Below are 21,562 nucleotides of genomic sequence, written 5' to 3' on the forward strand. Positions count from 1 at the left end.
GGAGTCAATGGGAAGGTATTGATTTTGGATAATGATTTTACTTAACACCTGGTGCTCACAGTAACAGTTGTACACCCTTGCTTCTCCTTTTGATGAAGAGAGACAGTAGATGGGCAGATGGAGCCCTTCTGTAGATTTCTGTCATTAAATCCTCCATGGGACGCCATCTTTCAGCGATCACACATACATGTGCCTGGCTGAAGATCAATAGCTCAGGCAAAGGAGTAGAAGGCAGGCAGGGTTTTGGCTTAAAAGTCTAAATATATTTCAGAGTCCTGTGACCTCCGTGTTAGGAATGGTACATTTGTTTTGTTTTGTACTCCAGTATTCATGCTTGCTGAAGGAGGCTGCTGGAACTGATGCTGAAAGTACCAGAAGATAACCTTGGTTTTCAATGACTTCAAGGGATACTAGACAAGCTCCTGCATCCCCGGAATTATAAGGTTGGGAGGAATCAGGTAGGTACCAGGGATGTATATCTGTCACGCAGGGCGGCCTGCGGGGTCTCTGGTCCCGCTCCTCACATAAGAACACAGGACGTGGTAAGGCCAAAAAGGAACACCCACGGAGCCATAGATAGGGGAGTCATACCACTATAGAGTCGCTGGCGGCTGGGTTGGAGACAGAGGAAGCAGGAGCCACACTGCTCGCAACCCTCACTGTGCCGCTTGCTAGCTCAGCCACCATCTTCTTGCTGGCCCCCATTTTCTGTTAGTGTAGCCACAGCAGTTATATTAGTGGCCAATGGCTCACCGGTTACAGCTGATGGCCAACTAGCTACAGCTGATGGCCATGCAATCACAGCTTATGGCCATTTATTACCTGAGTGAGCACCTTTCCACGTGAGGCCGAGAGCCTGGAAACTGCACTCCTGGCTCTGTCTCCACAATATCCCTGGTGATATTCAAAATCATTAGTGGGTTGGGAACCTCTTGCAGCACTGACCAGAGACTGAGATTGTCCTTGGACGTTGGGTTCATGGTGTTGTCACCCAACTGAAGGATGACTCAGTGTTACACAGTGCTCTATGTGTGAATGATGGTCTATATCCATATTGAACTAAATCAGCACTTTGAGGATTCCCAGGGAATGAGATTTCCAACTCTGACACATGTGCCCCAGTAACCCTCCCCAGTCCACAGGGAAGATGTCCTCAGTGACCAAAGCATGCATTTATGTTGAGCCCAGAAGAGGCCTTAGAATTCTACACACATGCATCAAGGCAGTCACCACCAATAGATGAGTTGTCATACAAGACGAAACCTATTTACCTTGCCTATATTAGGTCTTCAGTAGGCGTTCGGCATAATGCCTACTGTCTGTTCGGAAATGAGGCCGACTGTTGGCCCAGTTCTGGGAAAGCTCCAGTGCCCCCACAGAGGAAAAATTGACTGGCTGGAAATATCTAGATTCAGGTTTTGGGTGTACGGGTTGAGGGCTGTCTAACTGCAAGCTGTGAGCCATGTGTGAGAAAACAAGTCATCTTGGACAACTGCTCCTCGTCACCACCTGCGATCCAAGGTCAAGCACTTGGGCTCAGGCCACTCTTCACCAGAAAGAAATTCAGCCACAGTATTGCAGTGTCGGCCAGGAGGCTACTGACCTCAAATCTGTGGGCCAGCACCCGTGACTGATCCCATTGCCTGTTCAAGGCTATCCAGGGTCTGACCAGGAACTCACTCAGCAGAAAGAAGCAGGAGCAACCCCCCCATAGTGATCTAGGGACTCTCTCTGTGAGGTCTCACAGCCCCTGTGGGTCTGGGCCTGGTACTTACAAGGGGCCGTGGGCCAAGTCCCTGATTCATTGTAAATTATTTGCAATGTTAAAATAAAGTAGAAGCAAAGCAGGACAAGGCAAACTGTCCTTAAGGACACATCTTATTAATTTTCTCAACAGCCCCATGAGGTAGGCGGAATGATTTCATTTTCCAGATGAGAAATGTAAAGCTCAGAGGGACTGTGTACCCTCTGACATCACGGTTAGGAATGGGGAAGTGACATCACATTTAGGCCTGACCAGCGTCCCTCCTTATTCCTTACGGCACCTCCACCACATGGCCTATACTGGTGAAGGAACCACGTCGTTTGTATCACGCATTTGTTTCTCACAACATTTACAAAGCTTCTTATTATTGCTTCAGGTCCCTGCCCCACAGCCAGAGTTTTAACAGACTGATGAAACACTATCGTCCACGTGTCCAAACTTATAACCTGTTGTTGGTGATAATTCTGACATTTCTGAGGTCATCCCTCTTTTTCTCCTCAATGCACAGACGAGTCTGGCTCCGTGATTCAAAATGAAAAAGCAAAATGGCAACAAATGTCAAATGCAACAGTGATTCTTTCAGACAAAGCACCAAGAGAGCAAAACTATTAAAAATTTCATCCTCCTCTGCCCTTCCATTCACTGGGCTGTGCCCTCTGTGCTCCCGAAAGCAATACCATCCTAAGCGGTATTCGCACTCTGACCACTACCTCTGTGTCCATAAATGAAAATCTGACTAGAGTGAGACCCACTAAGAGCTTGTGTAGTAGTGGAAGTTGGTAGGAAAGATCTAATAAATCCTGGATTATTATTTATGAAGAAAGGGGGCACGAATAGGAAAAGAAGAGCTCATTATCTTTAAAGCAATTTAAAATTATATGTATATTTATTTGATTGTGGGTAAATATAACTAGACTCCTCCCATTAAGAATTGTTTTACTTGAAGTAAAGGTATAGAAAAAGTACAGGAGCAGGAAAATCATGCTACTTTATAAGGGAACTAAACTTCCATTTCACTTAGAAAAAAGATAGCAAGAAAATTATGCTTTCTTATGTAAAATTTACATTTCATCATTGGCATAATTTCATAAACTATGCATACTAAAATGTAATTAAATCGTACCATGAGTATTAAAAAAATAGCACAAGACTGATACTATTTTTTAAAATTTGAATTTACTATGTGAATCAAGTCAACTCTTCATTTTTACAAATAGAAAAGCTGAACTACATGTTACTTCTCATGCTTTCGTTAATCTTGCCCTGGTTGTCTAGTCATTGATTTCTAAGAAAATTCATTTATCAGAGCTCTTTTAGTTCATGCCACTCTTACACATCCATCATTCTTGGACTGAAAGCACACCAGCTTTCTCTCCTCGGCCTTTATATATCACTTTAGTGTTTTGGATCTTTCTTCTTCTTTGATAGCGGGGTGATTGATCATGTACAGATTTTTAAACACTGAAGGACTGAGTGAGATTTTTCCAACTTCTATGTTACAATTACGTCTTGGAAACTTGATATCTGAATTCACCCTATATCTTCTAAAAGGATTGCAGGCCCCGGTTAGCTGTATGTTGCTAAGAATCACAAAGCAGGTACATTTTTGTTAAATAGAATAATACAGTACAGGGAGCAGGGTGAAAATTGCATTTACGTAATAAAATTAAATTGAATCTCGTAGTATGTTGGGAGTATAGAAAACAAAACTGTTCTAGTCCCTGGGTGACTTCCGTTTTTCTAACATACTGCCCAATCCATGCTTAAATAATGCCAGTTTCCTGTTATTCCCAGGCCTGCCAGAATATTGTACCTGATCAGCGCATGTCTGTCTGGCCTATTATGTGAATGTCTGCTTAAAATTTCCTTTTCCCTGATTTTATTCCTCATCTTCTGGGATAACTGGGATCAGCGAAGGTAATGCATACAAATGCTATTATGATTTGCTTATAAAGTTTTCAGTCCTGACCCAATCCTCTTTCATCATTCATTTTGGGCTGTAGTCACTGTGTCCTGGACTCGTACTTAACCTGGACCGGATTCAGATTCAGGGACCATGGATGGTGAGCTAAAGAAGCCCAGAATCTTTTTGGTTGAACTTCTCGTTTGGGGAAAGAGTGATGGGGTTTGAGGTGAGGGGAGTAAATAAATATAGGGCAAGAAATCAGCTCGGTAAGGTACAGGACTGTATTTATCACCGAAGCAGCAGGTCAACAATGGAGAAGAAGATTTATAAAATGTGGAACCAGTGAGGGGAAAAAGAGAATTGAAAATATGTAAGCTCAGAAAGCATCCCTAACTTGAAACATTTGGCTTTATGTTGACTCTGAAAAACCTAGCACATGACAAAATATTCCTTTTGTAAAAGTTCTAATCATATCCAAATATGTTCTAAGTCTGAATACCTGCTCTTGGATGATTGATGGTTGTGTACAATGTGCTTGGTGGGGAAAACAGGCATTATTTTACCCACATTTCCTTTCAGCTGTGGAACATGAAGGTAAGTGGTACCGAGGGGCACGGAGCACCATATGACCTTCCTTTATTGTATTTCCTTGTTGGGTAATGGTAGGTAATTCATGGAGAGTCAGGGCTGCTGTAATTCATCAACTGCCCAGGCCCAATGCTTCTGTCTCCTGACAGATCAGGCAGTGAGCAAAACTCATGGGAAGGTCAAACGAGGACAGTCACCAAAAAGACACAAGCTCCTTTTTACCACTATTTCTTTCTCATTCTTGTCTTTTTTCCTCAAAGAGACGGCATTCAATTCGAATGCACCAGCATTTAGTATTGATAACACCGATATAGAACAAGAAAACAAAGTCTTCTTATGAAGGCCCAGCTATGCATACCTGATAATACTGTAGTCAGACGGAATTATAATAGCACATGGTTACATACAATGGAGTGAGGATCTTCTTATTAAGCAAAAAGTGCTCTACCCCATTCTTGGATTAAAAATAGAAATTTTCTTTACCTCTATTTCACATTTTGTTGGAAGTACTAATATAAAGTTCAAATAAGCCTCCGAAATGTGAATTTTCTGAAAGGAATCTGAAATCCTTACTCTCCCAAGAAATAAATCATCCTGTTTGGACATGAGAACAGTTTCACAAGAATTATTTTATTCTGTGGATACACTCACTTTCTATCCAGGTTTATATTCGATAACCCGGGAGAGCTCCCCCTTTACGCCTTCTATAAATAATGGAATCCTTTCTTTTAAAAGCTCAAGGCAGAAGTGCAAATAAGTTGAGTGGCAGAAAAAAAAAAAATCTTTTAGGCTGAAGGTGCCCTGTCATATCAGCCAGGCCAAGAATCCACATGTTTAGGGCACTTAAACTGTTTTCAGCTTTTGCCTTGGCAGTTCCTGTCACGACACCATTAATTTGGCTCAAATAGCCCTTTATCATGAGGTTGCAGCGTGCCTAAAATCACTTCCTAGTTATAGGCTTAGGACCTTTCTCATAAAGTGTTAGACCTGTAACAACTCATGAGACAGTCCTCACGTGTTCTCACTTCTCCCATGGCCTTTCATTTGTACAGAGAGGAAAGGTCATGAATTAGTGTGAACATCAGCAAAGCAGAGGACTGAGGCCGCAGCACTGAGGGCCCCTTCCATAGCAGAAGCTCGTTTCATGAGACACAGGTCAGAAACAAATCCCAAGAAAACACTCGACTACTCTCCTCTTGCTGCTGTAGCAAATTCTCACAAACTTAGTCACTTAAGGCAACACAGATTTATTAGCAGACAGCTCTGGAAGTCAAAAGTCCAAGATGAGTCTACCGGCGCCCCAATCAGGGTGTTGGCAGGGCTGTGCTCCTTTCTGCGGGCTTTTTGGAGAGTCCATTTCCTTGCCTTTTCCAGCTTCTGGATACCGCTTGTATTACTTGGCTTGGGGGCCTCCTTCCATCGTCAGAGTTGAATTCCAATGAAAGGTTGGATTCTCACCTCTCATCTCTCTGATAAACTCTTCTTCCACCTTCTAAAAACGCTTGCAATTATATTAGGCTCATTTGCATAATCCAGGATAATCGCCTCATCTCAAGGTCCTCGATCTTAATCTTATTCCCACCTGCAAAGTCCCATGTGCCATGTAAGGTAACATTTTAACTGATTCTGGGGATTAGGACATGCACAACTGCAGAGTGAACTCTCGTTTGTCTCTTCAGTTTGGAAACCCCTGGGGGAAATGTAAGCGTGTAACCCAAGAAAGCGTATACACGGTGCTCCCTGAGGTGCTATGACGATGAGATGCTGTTCATACCTGTTCAGGTGAATTTTCTTTCTCAAATAAACTCACTAAGTCATAATACCGACTCTTTTCTTTCCTTCCTTTGTCATAGGTGTAGTTTTCCTTTCTAACATAGAAACTGGGGCCTGAAAAGGTAGGCAATACTGTTAAAATGGTTGGAGAAATCACTCTAGCAGTGTTTCCTTTGCTTAGAAAAACAGAACTTATTTGTGGAGCTTCTTTCATCCTGGAAGGTCAGTCAGCATTCGGACAGCAAACCTACTATCCATCTGACTCTCTCAGGCCACCTGGACCTCTCAGGCCATCTGGCCTTTTGGAGGTCTCGTTATGCAAACGTTTTCAGAGAGCAGGGTAAAAGGACAGGAGCCAGAAGAAAGACAATCTTACTTTCTCGTTGGTTGCTTTTTTTTCTGACCCTCCAGATTTAAATAGAGCAAGCCCTAGACGAAAGGTAAAATTATGTTTTACAATAAAAAGTTAATTTCTCAGAAAGCCTGATGACTATGTCTATGAAGAAATTGAGCAGATTATGATAAACAATGGTACACGGGTTATAAATTCTAAACAACTAGGCCACCAAATAAGTCAGCATCCCTATGAGGTCTCTCTTTTTCATGTGGAACTAGTAATTGAAGGATAATGTGGGTTAGGGAAGACGTATGCCAGGAACATACTTTCCCCTGTGATCATGGCAAGGCTTGGCTCATAGTAACAAAAGCCATTTATTTATTCAAACATGTTTATCAAATGCTTATAAAAGCAATGCTGTGGGGTAATGTATGTGGATATAAATACGTGAGTGTGAGAATAAAATTCTCCTCATCTACTATCTAGTTTGTAATCTAGAGAAATAATACTGTAACTGGTGTGTGATTCCTGGGTGCAGTGAAGACATTTTATGTCTGTGATCTTCTATAATTTGAAACCCACTTTTGATGAGATTTCATGTATCTCATCAAAGTGAGGTTTCTAAAAAAGATTATTTCCTTTTATTTATAATTTTAAAAGCCTAAAACTTCCTCAGTTCAGATATGAATATCTTTTTTTCCCCCTACTAATTCACAAGAGACTGTTTAGGAAAGCCAGATCCATTTGATAGAGTCACAAAATCATATTAGTCTGGTAGTGTGAAAGTCTACTTTTAATATAGGCAAAAAAAAACAAAAAAAAAACAAAAAACACCCTAAAATGCTTAAATAGGTAGTCTGTTGGGTTTAGCATATTTTAGGTTGGTTAAAAAAAGAAAATTGAGTGTGCATAAATAAGGCAGAAAAAGTTAATGCTAGATGAAGAATTCTTGTTATTAAGCCTTTAGAAGGAGGAAAGACGTGGAATCAAAAACCGTATGACAGAAAATAACTTCACTGTCGGATTTCTGCCTGTTAAGAAGATGGGTGTGAATATGTTTTAGAAGGGGGGTGAAGTTATATCAGAAATGTCTATATTCTGTATTGCTCAGATGTGGAGACAAATTCCTATAACCTTTGTGCTCAGGAGGGGAGAAGCCCCCAGTGCATATTGACATGTATCCACTAGTTATCCAAAGCTAAGGCTGTTAATAAAGAGTCCTTCATTTTCTTCCCATCAGAAGTGTCCCCAGGTATCCTGGTGACTCCAGGAATACAAATACCATTTGTATTTGAAGGACTTCAATATATACTTACATTTTACTCAAATGATTAGAAAATGGTATCGCAAATGCTAAGGAGGTTATTTCCTAGGATATGACCCCTGGTTATTTGTGTAAATTAAAATAAGTATGCGATGGTATTTCTAGCTATTATACCTAATGATTATATCTTATAAATGAAAAATCTTCTGTATATAATCAATAGCTCCCCCACCAAATAATACCTCCATCTGCTAGATCTGAAGGATAGGTTTTCTCTGGTTAGAATTTATGTAGATCATACTCGGGGGCAGAATAACATATACACATCTCATAAGACAATTATATAGAGTAACTGAAGAGTTATCCTAGCTACATAATTTTACTGGTTTGCATCTTCCATTTATTATTAAGTTTCCATCTAATCCACAAGTCTCTAAGTATCCCAGCTATCTCTTCTGGTATTCAGAGAAGCACTCTGAACAGTGCCTTCCCCACACATTTTGATACTTTCACATATATCTAAATCTAGGAATTAGCTACTTTCTTCATATACATTTTATTTTCCTAACAAATTGTAAGAGTCAAGAGAGTTTATCCTTACTTTTACTGCTCTCATCAGCTATTAGGGTATAACTTGCATATAGTAGACATTTAATAAACACAAGCTATGCAGCCAAACCAATGAAAATAAAGTCTAAGTTCAAGGTCTCTCTTGACATCAACCCTCCAAGCATCCTGCAGCTCCCTACAACAGAATTCCCTTTGGCGCGGGGACATATTGGATCGTGTTTACAGTAAATTGCTTTTGTAATTTTGGCACAAGAGACAGAGTAAATTAGTTCAGTGTCTTTTGTTTCCCATTAACCTCAAAGCATATTGAATTTAGAAAAACAGTGTGAGTGTTATTTGATAATACATTACATTTTGTCAAATCTAGCTACTCCAAAAGTTATTCTGTTACAAATCAGTAGACAGATGGTAAATGCACAATCCTGAGCTGTAGGGTTGAAATAGAAATACCATTCTCTGGTCACTAAAAACACCGTTATGTTGAACTGCTATAATACAAAGTCATGCACATCATTTTCATATTCAGAATTAAAACATTTCCACTGAATAATTAAAAATCACTTTAACATAACTCTAAAATCTTACTGGAATTTTTAGGCACAAGGAGGTGATTCTTTAAATTGCTTGATACCAATTGTGGGGTGTTTCCTCTGCATCTATATTACTGAATACCCACTGCTCAGTCCAGCAGTTGTGATCGTTATTAAATCATTAATCGCTGGTTTTAAAATATCATGAAGTAATGTTTTAACCTTAAATGGAGATGGTGTTACCTTTCCTACCTTATGAAGATACACAGAATCAATTGACTTCAAATGTCTTAAATAAACTGCAAGTTTGTGAAGACAGAAAGAAGATAACACTCATTAAAAATAAATAGTTCATTATATACAATGTCATTTACAAGGTCCTTACACTGGGAACGCCGGTTATTCCTTGCTAATGTTTTCGTAGAAAACAAACAGTGGAATCTTGCGGGACTGCCACACAGGCAAGACTACAAGTCTAGTCTTTTCTGTGAGTAAATTTAACAAAAATTGCATTTGCTCCCTTTAGTGATAAATGTACCTATTACACTTTCACTTTCCAGGCAAACTCGATTTTTGGTTTATTAAAAGGCATAGATTTTACTTTCTGCTCAACAGTTCATACAGACGTCTGCGTCTTTCAGTCCTTGAATTGACAAATGCTGCTTAAGTGCCTATACTATCCCCTGAGTCCTGTTTCCTAATTACCTCTGGCTACTGCCAGAGTCTTCTCCAACATGGACCTCACCACGGAGATCTGGAAACCATCAGAGCTAAGGCCTATGAGTAGACACGGGGATCGGCCTCGGTCCACCTTCATCCGTGAGCACCGTCTACACATTGCCCTGTCCTTGATCCCTGCTGGTGACTTTGTTCTCTGCTCTCATTGCTGTCAGAACAGTCCGTGTAATCTTAGGCACTTAACAAGAGCAGCTGCTGCTTTGTCATTTTAGTTTTACTAGAAGGGAATTTTGAAGACAGTCAGAGAAGGCCAGACTGACATTATACGACTCGAAGTCCTGAAACTTATGGATGAAAGAATTATACTTAAGTTTCCTAAATCTTTCTTATATTTTACTGTTATAGGGCATTATGTATTGTATTAGAAATCTAAAACTAAGGGGTATGTTATATTAAAACGTTTATTTTAGACATGGGGGTTGGGTGGGAATTTTATGCTTTATTTTTTAGCACAGTGTTTTCAGCAGTACTTTTAGAATTCTATGCACAGCTACTTTTATGGTTGTGTCAAGCTATGAGGGTTAACATATATTTAAACACTCAGAAAAAATAATAATAGCGATTCTAAGAAGGAAAAACAATTAATATAATTTTAGGAGGATTTAAGGAGAATTACATTAATCAAGACCTTATTATGTGCAGGACTCTCTACCGTGGTCACATTTATCTTTTGATTATTCAATCCCTAACTTAATGCTATTTATGTTTCTATCACTGAGTTTACTTTAAACTCAGATTTAATTGTAGTACATACATTTTAGTTGATTAAATACAAAGTGAAAGTATTTGAATTTATTTCTCAGTTGGAGAAATCAGTAATAATTAAATATGAATCTTAGATACTACCTGATAAGTAGTCACCAAAAGATTACGTGACTTTTGAAAATGTTGTGCTAGGTAATAGCCATGGTAATAAATAAATAAATAAATAAATAAATAAATAAATAAATAAATAAATAAATAAATAAATATTGGTTTATAAAACTATCTAGAAATTTTCTGTCATGATTCCTAGCTCCTTTCCAGTGCTGGCCTCTGGAGCGTACTCTGACCACTTTGAAGTTCAAGTATATGTTTATGATAGAAACCTGGCTCCTCGTTAGAAAGGTGCTTTGCTGTGACTAAATTGGAACAAAATGCTGATTTCTTCAATTTGTTCAATTTCCACTTCATTTCAAAGTCAATTGGAAGCAGATGTGGCAATTAAAAAAAATCCTCTCTCTTTCCTTTTGTGATGGAAAGTGGGAAGCTTATCTCCCAGGAATGCACTTTAGGCACAAATAGCTTTAGTGAAAAAAAATTAGTATTTACAAAAAAAGTACAGTGGTTATAGTTTGTAAAATGTTTCTTTCTACTATAAACAATACATATAAAGTTTATATATAATATTTTATATATATTACATATATATAATCATGAAACTAAACTATAGAACAAAGAAAAAATAGCCTTGTTTCCTTGCTTCCACATTCAGTCATTTTTATTTAATTTGTTAAAAATCATAAAATCATAGGACTTAAATACCGTATTAATGCTACATGACTATTTAATAAATGTCAGAGTTCGCACCCATTCTTTGCAGTACACCTGGTCTTATTACCTTTTATTTTCGTGTTCATTTAGAATCTATGCTCTGTAGCTCTGTTTTGTCTTATACAATAAGCTTACCTCAGGAAACTCTCTATCTGGTTCTCTTGTAGCATTTTTTTTTCTTCATGAATGTCTGTATCTTTTCTGGTAGTGACATTTGACATCACCTCCCTGGTCGACCTATTTTCAATTAATCTTTTCAGTGTATCTGAAATGCTAGGGATCAAACCTTGGGATGCACAAGAATCACATGGGCATCTTGTTAAAAAGGTGTGTTTCTGGATCCCCACTTTGAGAAATTTTTATTCATTAAGTTTGGCAAGAGGTGGGAGAGTTGCTTTTTTCACAACACTTCAGGCCATTTTGATGTAGGTTGTCGAGGTTGACACACTAAGAAACTCTTCAATAAGGCAAAGACTCAGGACTCTGAGGCCTACTTTTACCTGAGGAACTCTCCATTATCTATTACTATACAACAATCCACCCCAACACTTACTTGCTTAAAACAACCACAGTACTTTATTTTGCTCATGAATCTGGAATTTGGACAGGGCTTCGTGGGGATGTCTTGTCTCTGTCCATACAGTATCGGCTGGTGTGGTTTGATTGGAGCTGGATATCTATTGACAAAATGGCAGCTCACATGACTGACAAGATGGTGCTGGCTGTTGGCTGGGAACTCAGCCAGGAGGCTGTCAGTCAGGAGTCTTGGGTTTTTCCTACATGAGGTTTATGGAGCTGCTTGGGCTTCCTCATTGCATGGTGGCTGGATTCTAAGAGTGACTGTTCCAAGAGAAAGTAAGTGGAAGCTTCCAGTCTCTTAAAACCTGGCTCTAGAAACTGACACAGACCATTTGCTCTGTATTCCATTTGTCAAAGCAGTGAAAGAGCTTTCCCAGATTCAAGGGGGGCGGGGGGAGACAGGGACCCCACCTCTCAAGAGGAGAAATGTCAAATAATTTTTTTAAATTAAAGTTTATTGGGGTGACAATTGTTAGTAAAGTTACATAGATTTTAGGTGTACAATTATGTAATACATTATCTACATCTCACATTGTGTGTTCACCACCCAGAGTCAGTTCTCTTTCCATCACCATATACTAGAACCTGTTTACCCTCTTCTAGAGCTCCCTCTCCCCTTACCCGCTGGTGACCCCTAAACTATTGTCTATGTCTATGAGTTTTTGTTCCTTCATTTATTTTTCTTGTTCTTTTGTTGTTTTCAGTTTTATATACCACATGTCAGTGAAATCACATGGTTCTTGACTTTCTCTGATTTATTTCGCTTAGCATTACACTCTCAAGATCCATCCATGCTGTCACAAATGGTACTACTTCATCTTTTCTTACTGCTGAATAGTATTCCATTGTGTATATGTACCACAACTTCTTTATCCATTCATCTATTGAAGGACATTTTGGTTGTTTCCATGTCTTGGCCACCGTAAATAAAGCTGCAGTGAACATTGGAGCACATGTGTCTTTATGGATAAATGTTTTCAGATTTTTTGGGTAGATACCCAGGAGAGGGATTGCTGGGTCATATGGTAATTCTATTTGTAATTTTTTGAGGAACCTCCACACTGCCTTCCATAACGGCTGCACCAATCTGCATTCCCACCAACAGTGTATGAGGGTCCCTTTTTCTCCACAGCCTCTCCAACACTTGTTACTATTTTGTCTTGTTGATGACAGCCAGTCTAACTGGTGTGATATCTCATTGTGGTTTTTATTTGCATTTCTCTGATGATTAGTGATGTTGAGCACGTTTTCGTATCTCTAGTGGCCATTTCACAATGTTTTTGTATTTCATTTATGTTGTAGCATTTATTAATTGTTTGTTCTTTTTCACTACTGAGTAGTGTTGCATTTTATGAATTTACCAGTTGGCTTATCTATTGAAATGTCCACCTGTTGAAGGACATTTGTTTCTAGCTCTCAGCTCTCACAAATAGAGCTGCTCTGAATATTCATGTAGAGGAGTTTTGCAGTAAAGATGGCATAATAGGTAAATACTGCACTTGCCCCTCTCATGACCACATCAAAATTACAACTAAACTACAGAACAACCATCATTGAGAATCACTTGAAGTCTAGCTGAACAGACATCCTACAATTAAGGACATACAGAAGAAGCCATCTCGAGAATAGTAGCAGGGGCAGAGACGTGGAACAGGTTGGTTCCACACCTGTTCCCATCCCCACACTAGGCTCCCCAGTCCCTGGTTCCAGTGCTGAGAAGTCCCCACAACTTCTGTCTGTGAAAACCAACGAAGATTATGGCTGAGTGACACAGAGGGTGGCTGGAGTTCCAGACATTCCTCTTAAAGGGCCCATGCACAGACTTACTTGCTGATGGACTCACTTGCTCTGAGTTGCAGCGCTGGGGCAGCAGCTCAAAAGGCACTAGGGACATACAGGAAGGAACTGAATTGTCTGGCTTCAAGGTGAGGGCTGGAGCGGCAGCTTTCTCCCAGACAGAAGTGCTGGTAGAAACCACAGTTCATTTGTTCCTGAGATCTCCACTCACATAGCGTGCAGACACAGGTGGCCCCCATATCTAAGTCTCCATCAACCTGGCTAACACCATTCATCCCACCCTGGTGGTTCCCTGAGGCTCCACTTCACCCAACTTGCAGGCCCACCCACGCCATTTCCAGTGGCTTTTCCACATAAACAGCCTATCTTGGCTTTTCTGTGGCTTATGATGAAATCAACAATAGACTAGATGAAGCAGAGGTTCAAATTAGCAAGTTGGAAGATAAGATAGCAGAAAACACCCAAAATAGAACAGCAAACAGGAAAAAAACAACAACAAAAAAAATGAGGGTAGTTTAAGGGGCCTTTGGGACAACAAGGTACCAACATTCACCTCATAGAGGTACCAGAAGGAGAAGAGAGACAGCAAGGAATTGAAAACCTATTTGAATAAATAATGAATGAAAACTTCCCTAACCTGGTGGAGGGAATAGATTTACAAGCCCAGGAAGCATAGAGAGTTCCAAAAAATATATACCCAAAGAGGCCCACATGACAACACATTGAAGTTAAAATGCCAAAAGCTAAAGACAAAGAGGGAAAGAATTTTAAAAGCAGCAAGAGAAAAGCAGTTAGTTGCCCATGAGGGAGCTTCCATAAGACTGTCAGCTGATTTCTCAACAGAATCTTTGCAGGCCAGAAGGGATTGGCAGGAAATATTCAACGTAATGAAAAGTAAAGACCTACACCCAAGATTACGCTACCCAGCAAAGCTGTTGTTTAGAATTGAAAGACATATTAAGAGCTTCTCAGACAAGAAAAAGCTAAAAGAATTCATAGCCACTAAACCAGTATTATAAGAAATGTTAAGGACACTTCTGTAAGAAGACAAAAAGATGAAAAATATGAATGCCAAAATGGCAATAACTATGTATTGATCAACAATTAGTTTCAATGTAAATGGATTAAATGTTCCAAACAAAAGACATTGGATGGTTGAACGGATAAGAAAACAAAATCCTACAAGATGCTGCCTACAAGAGACTCACTTCAGATTGGAAGACACATAGAGACTGAAAGTAAGGAGATGGAAAATAATATTTCATGAAAAAGAAAAAAAATCTGGAGTAGCAATACTTATACCAGACAAAATAGACTCTAAAACAAAGGCTATAACAAGAGACAAAGAAGGACCCAGTAATCCCAATTCTGTGTATCCGAGGAAACCCAAAATGCTACTTTAAAGAGACATTTACAATAGCCAAGGCATGGGGCAACCTGGGTGTCCATCAATGAATGAATAGATTAAAAAAGAGGTGGTAGATACACACAATGGAATATTACTCAGCCATAAAAAAGAATGCAATCTTTCCATCTGCAACAGCATGGATGGACCTAGAGGGTATTGTGGAGAGTAGAATAAGTCACACAGAAAAAGACAAATACCATATGATTTCACTTATATGTGGAATCTAAAGAACACAATAAGTGAACAAACAAAACATAACCAGACTTATAGATACAGAGAACATTTTGATGGTTGCCAGAAAGGAGGCGGGTTGGGGGACTGGGTTAAAAAGGAGGAAGGGATTAAGAAGTCCAAATTGGTAGTTACAAAATAGTCAAGGGGATGTAAAGTATAGCGTAAGAAATACAGTCAATAATATTGTAATAACTATGTATGGTGTCAGGTGGGTCCTAGATTTACCGGGGTGATTACCTTGTAAGTTATATAGATGTCTAATCACTATTGTAGCGAATATAATATTGTATGTTAACTGTAATTAAAAGATTAAAAAAATTTAAAAAAACATTCATGTAGAGAACTTCATTATGTTTTAACCCATACTTTGAAAACATATAATTGTGAGGTATGTTTTAAAATGTGTACAACACATCAATACAGTAATACATATTTATAATTTATATACACATCGTGTGTGAGCTCTCATGAACTCAGTGATCAGGGCATGTGAACAAAAAGTTCAGAGACTGTGACACTAATGGTTGAAACTGGGTGACGGATATACGGGCCTTCATTATACTGTACTTCCTACTCTTTCATTTGTTTCAAACTTTACATAAAACAAAATTTTTAAATGTTTATAGACCTCTACCTGCCCCACCCCACGCATGTGATGGGTGTAGAGCTGAGCCTTGAAGGTTTGATTGGACTCAGGAGCAGATGGCAGAGTGACACCAGATCTTCTGCCGCTTTCCAATGTGTCATGACGCTAACCAGCTGATGTAGGTGAAATAACAAATTACAAAAGGAAATGACAAATTACATTACCTATGCATATTCACACATTCTAGCATTTGGCAACTACATATCTGGAAGAATTGATGGATTCTTTAAAAAAAAAAATCACATTATAAGGGCAAATTGAGTTCAGTGACACCACTCTTTATTCTTTTTTCCCAGCCCACTAGAGCTGTGCACTGCAGAGAAAACAAATTACTAAGTAGGCTTGTGAGAACTGAAAGTCTCCTTGCCTTGTGTCTGAGAAGATCCTATTTCTTCTTAGCATTTTGTTACTAATGTCAGCAAGTAGTAGAAAAACAATGAATAAAGACTTCAGCACGGGTATGGTTCTGCAACTCCGACACTGAGGTATTTAATTTGTTAAAAACCAGCACGTGATGAGCTGTTACCTCTTTATTGTCACTGGCCCCTTGGTTTGGGTTGGGAAATTTTTTATTTACTATTTATTATTTTTTTAATCTATCATTTCCCTCTGTAAAATAAAAATTAAATCACCCAGATTAGTTTAGCTTGGCTTAAACCTGCCAGATGACAGTTTTCCCCTCCCACCCTCTTAGACCTCAGTGGCCCATCAGACTGAGATTAGGGGTATTACAGAGGTGTATCCTAACCTGTAAAGGAATCCAGACTTGAAACATGACAGTAGTTCAATACAGCATGTCTCAGCTATTTAAGTTCTCACCTACTTTCTCTGTTTTTCCTAGCTACAGTACAAAGAGAACATTTCCAATAAGTAATGTATAATTAATTAGCATTTCTAAAAGCATAGTATCCTTCATGTATAATTGTCTTCTGTCTACCCAAACAGCAGCTATTAATGAAATCAGGTTCTTGTCTTGCAGAGATCAGTTCTTGTTATTAGGCAATTATGAAGTGTTTAGGGAATGGAACTCAGTTTCTCTGGGTTCATTGGCTTAAAATCAACCTTGTTACTCTGGAATGGACAGACTTTTTCTACCTGGGAAATCTTATGTATCAAAGTTAGAGAAAAAGGACACTTGCTCTAAGGACACTTTAACATGTTCTGCCTCAGAGAACAATAATTCTGAATTCAATAGACTAGAGAAGTCAGTAGAGATGCTAGTCACATTTTTTAGTATTGCTTTACCTGCTATTGTCATAAATATTTAGCCTTATTCAAACAAGCTTAAACAAATAAAAGTTTGTTCATTTTATTCCTTAGACTAGATTTTTCAGTTTATACATGCATGCCCCCACACACAAACACTTGTTAGAGGTAAGTGAACTCTTATTGTAATGCCTATGTTATTTATGCCTTTACGACCTCAAATAGCCTTCAAGATCTATTGTTAGGAAAGGAGGCTAAAGTAACATAGGTCACTGAAGTGCAGTATCTATTTAGGCAACGTGAGCCTGATGACTGGAGATGAACAGAGAAGGGGTTTGAGCTGGTTGCATGGTGATAATGGGGGCAGGGGGAGGCCTGATGCAGGAGCACATATTGCGATATAGAGTGAAGCATGTGTGATAACTCACCTCAGAGATGTTACTGATATGGCACATAAAATTTGTGCTCTTTGTTGTTTTCTGAGGCATGGTTGCTGCTGTGTCCTTATGCTCTTACTCCCGACCTCTCTGTGCCTGATGGGGCTGCCAGAGACTGACTGGCAGCCAGGGCCATAAGCCAGCAGGGACGACCACTTTACCCTCTGCAGTAGTAGATGGAGTGACTGAACTCCATCACCTCACACTTGACCACAATATGCTCTCTAAACCCAGTTGCATGTGAAGATTACCTGCGGAGCTTTTCATATGTAGTTCTCTGGACCAATTTAATAACCAGGCAATGAAGATCTCCAGACAGTGGGACTCAGGAATCTTTTAAAACATCCCTGGGTAATTCTGATTGTCAGCTCTGTTGAGGGACCATTGTTTCACTCACTTTGTTTAACTGGTTCAAATATAGATATGTATAAAGGTACACAAACATGCACACACACATACACACATTGTCATAACTAATCAAACCACTGGTTCATTTAATACAGTGGATTTTATCTCATGATAGCACCTGGTTACTTCTGGAGGCAGACTATAGAGATCAGAGAGATGACAATATTACCAGTTTTTCCATAACAGCTCAATTGGATTTGTACACTGTGTTATGGATTTCCCCAGACCCCCTGTTGAGTTATAATAAAAGGCACTTATGACCTTTGCCCAAATACTTGTATAAGTCTAGTAAAACTGAACAATGCGTAGGAATTATAAGATCACTAAGCTTCATAACATTTGCCTGTTATTCAGGGGGAAATCTACTTTCTAACATATAGTTCAAAGTTTTCTTAAATTTGCTACGATTGAGACTCATGAATTGTTTCATTCATTGAGGAGGCATTGTAAGGCAGGGAATGGGAGTCCACAGACTTGGTGCTCATCTTAAATCTTTGCTTTGCCAGCTGGGAGACATCAAGAAAGTCATAATTTACTTTCTTGGCTTCCCACCCCACCCTTACCCCCGCCCTTTTGTGATGCTTGGGCAAGATGGTCTCTAAAGTCACTTTGGGCTTTGTATTCTGTAATGATAATGCAAGTATTGTGTTGGCCACTGTCATACTGGTGTTGACCATTTAGGTAGAGTGACACAACACCTCCATGAAATGATAAGTGACATGCAGCACAGGAACAGAGCAGAAGTCTCTGAGATCATAGGGTGCGTTGATGAGAAAGGCCTTGTGGTAGAGTTACAACTGGGTCAGGGCCATGAAGAAGAGAAATTAAATAGGTGACAAAAAGTGCAGAAGGCATTCTGGGCCACGTGGGAAGCACGGAAGTTGGAATACATATGCCCTGAGCTCAAGCTTTCCATCCCCCAGGAAAAACAGACTGACTCTCCCCAGGAAGTAAAACTCCTTCTTCTGCATTCCCAGAGCGCATTACAATAACCATTATGATGGCACTTATCACTGTTTTTTCTTGTGTGTTTTTTTCTCCCCCTAGATTACAGAATCATTTTCCATTCATCTTTACATTGCCAAGACCCAGGTCAGGAGATCCGTTGTAGTCAGTAGATTGAGTACCTAAAAAACTATCTGTTTCATTAATGGATCGGGGAATGATGAGAATACTGGGGAGGAAAGGCTGGTGTAGTGATGGCTGTGGCACATCGCTAAGGTCACCCATGAGGGACTGAGTACTCATTCCACCAGCTGTTGGGAGTGTTGATGGTTAATGGCTTTCTACTCCATCACTTTCTGGGAATTGCTCACAGCGAAAGAAGGCGGTCTCCCTCTAGGTCAGGTCCCCTTCCCAGGACAGGACCATATCCAACTGCTAGTCAATGCAGGAGTATAAAATCTGTCTTATTCCCTCAAAGCAAACTATTTTGAAGGGCTGTTACTACTAAAGAGCTCCCTGTGGAATTGCTTGATATTTTTGTTGAGTTTGCATTGCAGGTCAGCTCTCCCTTTTGTTCAGTCCTACTTCCTTCACTTCTTCCTGGTGTTCAATCAAAGGGCACACTCCATTAAATTTCTGGTATGCAAATTTCCACCTCCGAGTCTGTTTCTCACAGAATCCAATCTACGACAGCTGGTGTGGGAGTTTAATTTTGGCTACTATAGAGGATAAGGTTGGAACAGACCTGCCGTGAGCCCAAACGACACCTTTATGGGAATTAGAAGAAGTTGCCCTTCCTCACCTGCCAGAAAATCATTGCCCTAAATATATAAACCTACAGTGACTGTAAAGGTGGATGGCACTCCCACAGTTGAGCAGTGCTTTACAATTGAGCTGTAGGATGGAAAGTGGCAACCTTCAAGTAGGAAGGTAGACTGGTGCCAGATTATGAAGGGTTTTACTAATTAATCTGTGGATTTTATCTTCTCAGTGCTACAGTCTCATTCGTGCAGAAGTTCAAGGGCCTTAGTGAGATGCTGGCTCTTAAACCAAATTTAAATAATGATTCTATTCATAGACGCTACATGTGGATTTCCTCTCAGGCTTCAACTCCATAACATCCCTGAAATATATCCCTGTGAGTTTTTCTGTTTAGCGTTCTATGCAATTTATCTGTAGTTAGCCTGACAGGGTCAACGTGGGAATGATACCATGCATTTGTATATTTGTTCACTGGGAAACATCGTCAACAGAAGGGAAAGTTTCCTAAATATGGGCCCTGGGACTTCTCAGGTTACATATTACCCTGTAAGTAAACCGAACACTTAGTCCAACGGTGGCAAGTGTAATATAACACCAGCCCCCTCCCATGTCTGGGCAGAAAATGAGAGTTGAGAAGCATTTCCCCAATTTGGCTCCAACATAAGTCTGTTTTAGATTTCCCTAGATTAGTTAATTTAGGCATAGTGGTATTCTGTGATACTTTATAATTCCAAACCACATCAAACTAGCATGTATATTATGCACACATGTCAGATTGTTAAGGTCAAATGCTTTAAAGATTGATTAGCATAGAATTTACCTCATATTGATGATTTGATTAAACATTCTTGTCAAACTAAGGATCTCTCAACTGCTTTCTATTTTTGTACTTTTATCAATAGAATTTTCCTTTTGATGCCTCTTATTCAGAATCCTTCAAATATCCCATTCCAGTGAGAGGAAATAAATATGCCCTACCATCAAGAAGATAAAATCAGCAATAGAACAACCACTATAGATCAGTTGGTGCCTTTCTCTTTTGACAATATGCTTCATTTTGATAACAGAAAGATTTGGCCACCTTGCTCAACCCAATTTAAACTTCACAGAGGGTCGTAAACTAGTCATGAGAAACTGGATTTTCTCAGTTGCATCCTGGGGGAATTTTTTTCCCAGCCCTAATCTGTAGCTTTGGTCATCAGCCTCTGTACAATGGCTGTCAATAGCCCAGCTATAGATGCATTGCATCAAAAAATATAGCTTCTGTGGGCTTGCTTTTTCTATGTGCAACAAATAAGAAATTTCTTATTATCCCAAGTGTCCCTTTTCAATGACATCGTGTCAGTAAGACAGGTTTATGGACGCATGAACTAAAGGACCTGTTGTGTCCTCCAAATGAGATAAATATGGGAGCTCAGGAGGGTAATTGTTTAGCAAGTGAATATAATATCTTTTATAATCTCAACTAATATTTAAGTTTATGTACTGAAGATGCAGATCAGGACATATAGGTATGAGTTCCTTACTTTAATATATGATTTAGAAATTCATGACCCCTTCAAAAATAATGACGTGCTTCAAAATGAGACATGAAGCAGTATTATCTCTCCAATTCTGTTTCTTGCTCAAAAAGTCCTCCTTAGTCCACCTGAAGTTACCTATTACATTGAAGGAATGTACCACTCAGTAATTAATTGCTCTTTCTCCTTCTAAGATTACAAACTTTCTGGACTGAAACTTTTTCTAGTGATGAGAAAGACATTTAATTGTTTGACTATTAAAGCTGAACTCTTGAAGGGAGACGAGACCTCATTCTTGACACAGTGAAAAAGGACATAAAAAATAAACAACAGAGAAAATAATAAACACCACTGCTTTGTGTGTATCCTAATGGATTGTGAAGTGTAAGACTTTGCCACAGATTATCACCTGTTTGGCAGTTACACATCTGAGAGATGACTTTGTGGGTACAAAATGAAAGGAAATATTTACTATCAATAAAGGAGGGAAAGACATTCTACTAGGCAGTAATTGGCACAATTCCCTACCTCAACTGTCATTTTTATGTAATAGAAACCAAAAGCTCCAACTCTGTAACTCATTATTATAAAAGATAATTTAGGCTTTAAAATTTGC

General features: G+C 39.2%; 1 protein-coding gene and 1 pseudogene across 3 annotated transcripts in view; one reads left to right on the forward strand and one right to left on the reverse strand.

The window, feature by feature from the left end:
* NKAIN3 (sodium/potassium transporting ATPase interacting 3) overlaps nucleotides 1–21,562 on the reverse strand; it is a 537,308-nt gene that overhangs the window by 87,166 nt on the left and 428,580 nt on the right. The window lies entirely within an intron of this gene.
* Nucleotides 1,031–1,113, forward strand: LOC148757635 (small nucleolar RNA SNORD36; annotated as a pseudogene).

Source organism: Rhinolophus sinicus, chromosome 7 (genome assembly GCF_057876585.1).
Source record: "Rhinolophus sinicus isolate RSI-liver-muscle chromosome 7, RSI-T2T, whole genome shotgun sequence".
In the NCBI taxonomy this organism is placed as follows: domain Eukaryota; kingdom Metazoa; phylum Chordata; class Mammalia; order Chiroptera; family Rhinolophidae; genus Rhinolophus; species Rhinolophus sinicus.